The sequence below is a fragment of the Tenrec ecaudatus genome, chromosome 4, assembly GCF_050624435.1.
Source record: "Tenrec ecaudatus isolate mTenEca1 chromosome 4, mTenEca1.hap1, whole genome shotgun sequence".
NCBI classification, from domain to species: domain Eukaryota; kingdom Metazoa; phylum Chordata; class Mammalia; order Afrosoricida; family Tenrecidae; genus Tenrec; species Tenrec ecaudatus.
The window spans coordinates 34,847,200-34,853,199 of record NC_134533.1 but is presented as its reverse complement, the minus strand read 5'-3'; positions in this window follow the sequence as shown (position 1 = coordinate 34,853,199).

Genomic DNA, 6,000 nt, shown 5'->3' with positions numbered 1-6,000 from the left:
GCGGTGGGGGGCCCAAAAGACCTGCCTCATGTGCTTGAGGCGGTTGGTGCCCCCTGCACCTGCCCCACCCACTGAAGCCTCGCTCTGCCCTTGACCAAGGGATGGCGGGGAAGGGTGGTGAACTCTGCAGAGAGCTAACTGTATCACTTCTGCAGTGCATTCCCGTTTGGATTCTAATTCCTGGGACACCTGTAGTCCCGACTCTCAAACCCTGGAGGGGCTGGCCTGGAGGTAGCCATGATGTGCTTCCTAGAACAGCCAAACCAACAGTGGTTTGCCTCTGTCCTTCTGCTGCTTCAACACCTCTAATTGCTGCCCATCGCTTTCCTAACAAAGCCCGTAGCCTCAGCTTGACTCACAAGCAAGACCTTCATGGCCTCGCTCAGCTGTGTCTTGGCCCTCATCTCTTATTACTCCCTCTCTGGCCCTGCCTCTCCCCTCCCCACCACTGCCATTGTCTCTTCCCCAACCACTGGGAACTCTTTGCCCCTCCCTGAATACATGAATTCCCTTTCAGCTTGGTACTTTGTTCCCAGGAATAATAACAATAGACACCGGCTCCATCTTGCTAGCTCCAATCTCTACATAGGAAATACGCCTTCCCTGACCACCCAAGACTAGGTTGGGCATCCCTCCTACCTGCTGCTGTGCCTTCCTGTGCTTTCCAAATCCCCGCTGTTCCTTTCTAAGTATGTATTGAGCTGGTCTATGTGATAACCACCATGCTGGGCCCAGAGCATCCCGTGGGTTGTCAACAAGGAAGCAAGCTAATAAGCGAGGCACTATGGTTTGTGATAAGAAAAGAGGATGCAGAAGTGGGAAACACAGGATGAGGTAACAACAGCATCATCCTTTTAAAATATTACCTGCCTCTTCAACTCTCTGTTAGGCAGCACCCTCCTGGAGAACAGAGTCTGTTTTCATCACCCCTTGATGTCCAAGCAGGGAACAAGCTAGACAGGAGGCACTCAAGGAGCATTTGTGGAATGAACCGTAACCATTTTCTGTCCCACTTCAGAGCCTAATGTCAACTACACTGGAAATTGGACATTTTCACACCCTTTTCAAGGAGAGTCAGCAGGGTGATAAAACATATGTCCTATTAAGTCGTTCTAGAAGTTGACTGAGGCTTATTTAATAATGCAATTTGAAAATTGGGATACCATTTCCACTAGAGAGTAAAAAGTGTTCTGAATATGAAAGATCTCCCAACCGTTCCTATACCAAGTCATGCAGGCGTTGCCGCGGAGAATAGGGCCGGAGCAGAGCCAGAACAAGCTTGGGCTCAGGAAGTGGTTCTCGCACAACACGGTCTTGAAGAACAATGAAATCAATGAAGGACTTACTCCAAATACAGCCCTTGGCATCAGCTTCTTAGAACAGAGTGGGTTCTCAAATGAGCACAATGCCCAGAGCCAGATGGTCTTATGAGCTGATGTCAGCCATCAAAAGTGGCTTTTAGGAGCCAATGCTTTCAAGGCTCAAGGTTCAAAAACATGGACTTATGTGGATTACCCAACTTCCATGAGAGCCAGAAATCTGGATTCTAGAAGAATTAAAGTTTCTGAAGGGTAATTAAAGGGACAGAGAACAAAGACATCGACTCACTTGGGATTCAAGCCCTCTCCCTAATTTGCCACGCAGCCACTGCTCTTAGGAAAGTGGTCTTGAAGCCTGCTCTCAGACTCTTTGACGGTCTTCCTTCAAAAGCCGGAGCCTCATTCTCCGCCCCTTGAGTGTAGGCTGGGCTGGACTCGCTTCTGGCGCCCAGGATAGGGCAGACGTGGTGGCATGTGACTTCAGACACTAGGTCATAAAAGACAAATCTATGGAAGCTTCCATTTCTCTCCTCTGCCGCGCTCCAGCCACAGCCAGCTGCCACGCTGTAAGAACACTCGAAAGGCCTTTGGAGAGGCTCACGTGGCAAACAGCTGTGCATAACAGCCACGTAGGTGAGCCATGTTGGGAACACATCTCTTAGCCACGGGCAAGCGTTCAGATGGTGGTAGGTCAAAATCAAGCCAGGTGCAGTTGAGTTGATTCCAAGTCATCCCAGTGTGTCAGGGCAGAATTGCACACCGTGGGATTTCAATGGCTAGGATCTTTCAGAAGCAGATCACTGGAGCCTTTCCCCCTAGGCATTGCTGGGTGGATTCAAGCTACCAACCTTTCAGATGGCAGTTGAGTGTTTAAGCATTTGCGCGCGTGCGCGCGCGCACACACACACACACACACACACACACACACACACACACTCCCACCGCCAAGAATGGATGCTTCAGCTCACGGTACCCGCACGAGAACCAGTCAGCCTAACAGCTCCCAGAAAAAAATAGAGAGAATGGCTGCTTTAAACCAGGAAGTTTGGGGGGAATGTGTTTTGTAGCAGGAGATAATTAATATAATTTGTCTGCACAATTGAATTTATGTAGGAAGAGAAGGAGTTAGCTGGGCTTCCTCTACAAGGAGGGGCTTCTTTCACTCCGGAGGGGAAGCGAGGGCTTGTCTGCAACAATCAGAACGGCAATTGCTTTTTTCAAAATCCTTGGGGGTGCAGAGCTTCTGCGTTGGTCTGCCAATCGCACAGTCAGCAGTTTGAAACCACCAGGAGCAAGAGGAGACTTTCTACTCCCATGGTTACAGCCTTGGAAGCCCACAGGGGCAATTCCACCCCATCCTTCGTCGCTATGAGCTGGAATAGACTTGAGGGCAGTGAGTTGGTTTGGGGGTGGGGGTTGTTTTGTTTTATTAGTTTGTGGCATCTGGGCCTGTCTTGGGGATCTTGGGTTACCAGCCATTTTCATACCATCTTCTTGATGGCAGGATCCTAAGTGAATTGTGACCAGATGGTGGGCGGTGAAATGATCATCCATGCTTCCTGAGTGGTTTCTATGTGCAAGATTACTCCAAAGCTTTCTGTCTATAAACTCATTTAATCCTCGCAGTGCTGTGAGATACCTTTATTGGCCTTGCATTACCCATGAGAAGACAGAGGGACAGAGCATTTAGGTAAATTGCCTAGCAAGTTGTTTTACTATTGGAAGACATAAATGAAATTTTATATACTACCATGCTACCAGACATTCGATGGTGTTCTTTTTTACTACCTAATCCACAAAGCAGACCTACCAGGAAATAGTTCAAACCCTTCCCACCTAATGATAATGGAATGGAGGCTCAGGGAGGTTAAGTGACTTGCTGGAAGTAGCAGGTAGTTGTTGAAAGCCAGAACTCTACTGTTTCCAGAGCCCTCACTGCACAGCCCACCCCCCCCAGCTCCCACCACCTTTCCGCTGTTCTTAGCTCAGATGTGCACTTGGCAAATCCAGCAACATCACCCAGGCGCTGGCCCACTGCCTGCATCAAGAATGAAGTGACAGCCTTGACTTTGTACAGCCCCAGGCATCTCCAGACAGCTGTTACCTGCACCCAAGTCAATGCCAATGTTCTTTACCCCAAGTCCTGGCTTAGAGATGAGCGAGCAAAACAGGCCAGGAGGAAGCAGGATTGCTGGGAGGCAATAAAAGCCAGCAGAGTTGGCTTGGAGGTGGGAGTTCAGGAAAGCCTGAGGCACCTGTGCCTGTGACATTCCTGATGCTGAAGCTGCCCCAAATTTGTCTCTGCTTCCTGGGCTAACTGCAGGGGGAGAGAGAGAGAGAGAACTCCTGACTGGTGGGATGGGATAGACCACCATCAATGAAGCCAGGCAGGCCAGCCTCAGGCAAGTTATGAAACCAGAGGAATGTGCGCTGCAAACCTGGGCAGCTAGCCCTGCCCATCTCTGTCTAAGTAGGTGAGCCAGCCTCCCCGCACAGTCTACGCCGCACTACTTGAGATCAACTCTCCATTTAACTTAGAAGCCAGGATGGTTTCCTCGTGAGCCACAAACACCTCCATGTTCACGCTCCTTGCCCGGCTGTAAGGCAATAGTTTGGGAACTCTTGCTCATGCTTGGGAGGGTTGCGTTTGGCTGTAACATGGAGGGAAAAAGAGACTTGTGTGGCTCAAACTTGTGTGTGGCTTCAAGATCACCAGGGAAGCGCGTGAATCATTTCAAGACTCAAGGTCGACGTCAGACACTGTCATTCACTGGGTGCCCTCATGCACCCACACATGTAAGCTACCTGCTCACCACACTTGAGGGTCGATGCTAGGAAGAAAAGGACCACTTGGAGTGGATCTATTGGCCAGGATTAATGAGAGTTTCGGGCAAAGCTAAGGAAGCCCCCCCCCCCCAGTGATGGGGTTGGACTTACATTCCTGCCTCTTTTAAAAAATGATTAAGATCTGCTTGCCTCTCACTAGTTGAACGTAACCTTTTGTGTTCCAGGTGGAAGATGAAATAGTTCTTCAAAGAGAAAGAGTCTTGTCTACAAACTCTGAGAATAGTAACTTCTTTTTCATCCTTGGCAGAATTTGTTGGCCTGTTTTTGGACTAGATGCCTGCTCTCCAAAAGGTGGTTTTGTGTTATGTTTTCGTTTAAAAAATTATGGTGGTCAGAATCTTGACCCCATGGCCTTTGCCCCCTGTGACGGTGAGGCTTTGTGTCAACTTTGAGCCAGAATTCTTGGTTGGCAGTTGAGGTCTAGGAATCAATTTCCCGCAATATGGCCTGATGCGATGTCATAAGTTCCACCACGGGATCTGCTGTGATGTGAGCCACCAAAACAGTTAGGCTGGAGTGAAACTCCCTTCCTGACATCACAGCCCCAATGCAGTTCAAAGGCGGTTTCCCCGGGAGTGTGGTCTTATTCTTGTGTGGGTTGGCACTGTGGGAAAGCCTGCTTGCTTTGGGCTGGGGCTGGGTCCTGCATCTGGCTCCTGACCTCCGGTCTTTGCATGCTTTCCAACAACCTGTTCTGATTGCCTGTCAATCCTGGGAGTCATCAGTAGCCTACCAGGTGACCTGCTATCTGATCTGCAGTCAACCGTGGATTCTTTTGTCTCTCGGGTTACAAGTTCAACCTGCTGACTGTCGATTCATCCACCCCAGTGCGGTATAACCTTGGGTTCATCAACCTCAGGCACTACAGGAGTCGGGAGAAGGCTCCAGGTTAATATCTGATCCATGGACTTGAAAGCAAATTGGACTTACAGCTACAACTATTTGAGCCATTTTCTTGATATTATTTTAAAATATATGTGTGTGTCACTAGTTTTACTTCTCTAGAGAACAAAGTCTAATATGTCACTCGCAATATCTGTGAACATGTTCGTATTTTGCATTTGTGAAGTGAGAGAGGCAGTTGGTCTTGGATTAACTGGGTGGGCCTAAAGTAACCACAGGGACTTTTTAAAAGTGGAAGGAAAGGGCAAGCAGAAAGATTCCAAGCATGGAAGTGTTGAGGCACTCTGGCTGGCTACACGAGCAACAAGGTGGGAGGAGTTAAGGTGCTGAGAGATAGATCCCTGGCCAACACCCATCTAGGAATAGGGACCCCAGTCCTACAACCTCACAGAACCAGGATCTGACAACAACCTGAATGAGTTTGGAAGTGGATTTTCCCCGAGAGCACACAGTATCTAGCCTTTTGATATAAACAATGAAAAACAACAAAAGGGGCTCCAGTGCCTGGTGCGTTAGACACGGGAGAAGGTTGTCATTTGTAGTGGGAAGTCAGATCTTTCATCACCACACACCTTCTAACATGATCTCCTGAGGAGAATGCACATCACATCAGTGATACTATTACCAAAACAGGCACAATCTCAACCTAACCATGAGGAACACTGACAATATCAAGTGTTGGTGGGAATGCTGTCCAGATAGAACTTATGCATTGCTAGGGAGGATAAAAGCCATACAGCCACTTGGAAAAACCATTTAGCAATCAACTTAGTGTCCGGTTAAACATGCATTGACCAGACCATCCAGCAAGTCCATGCCAGGATGCTTACCCGAGAGACATAAAAGCTGTACCCACAAGACAGCAAGTACATGGTGGAGTGGCAGGTTTTTTTGTTTTGTTTTTTAACATTTTGTTAGGGACTCATACAAC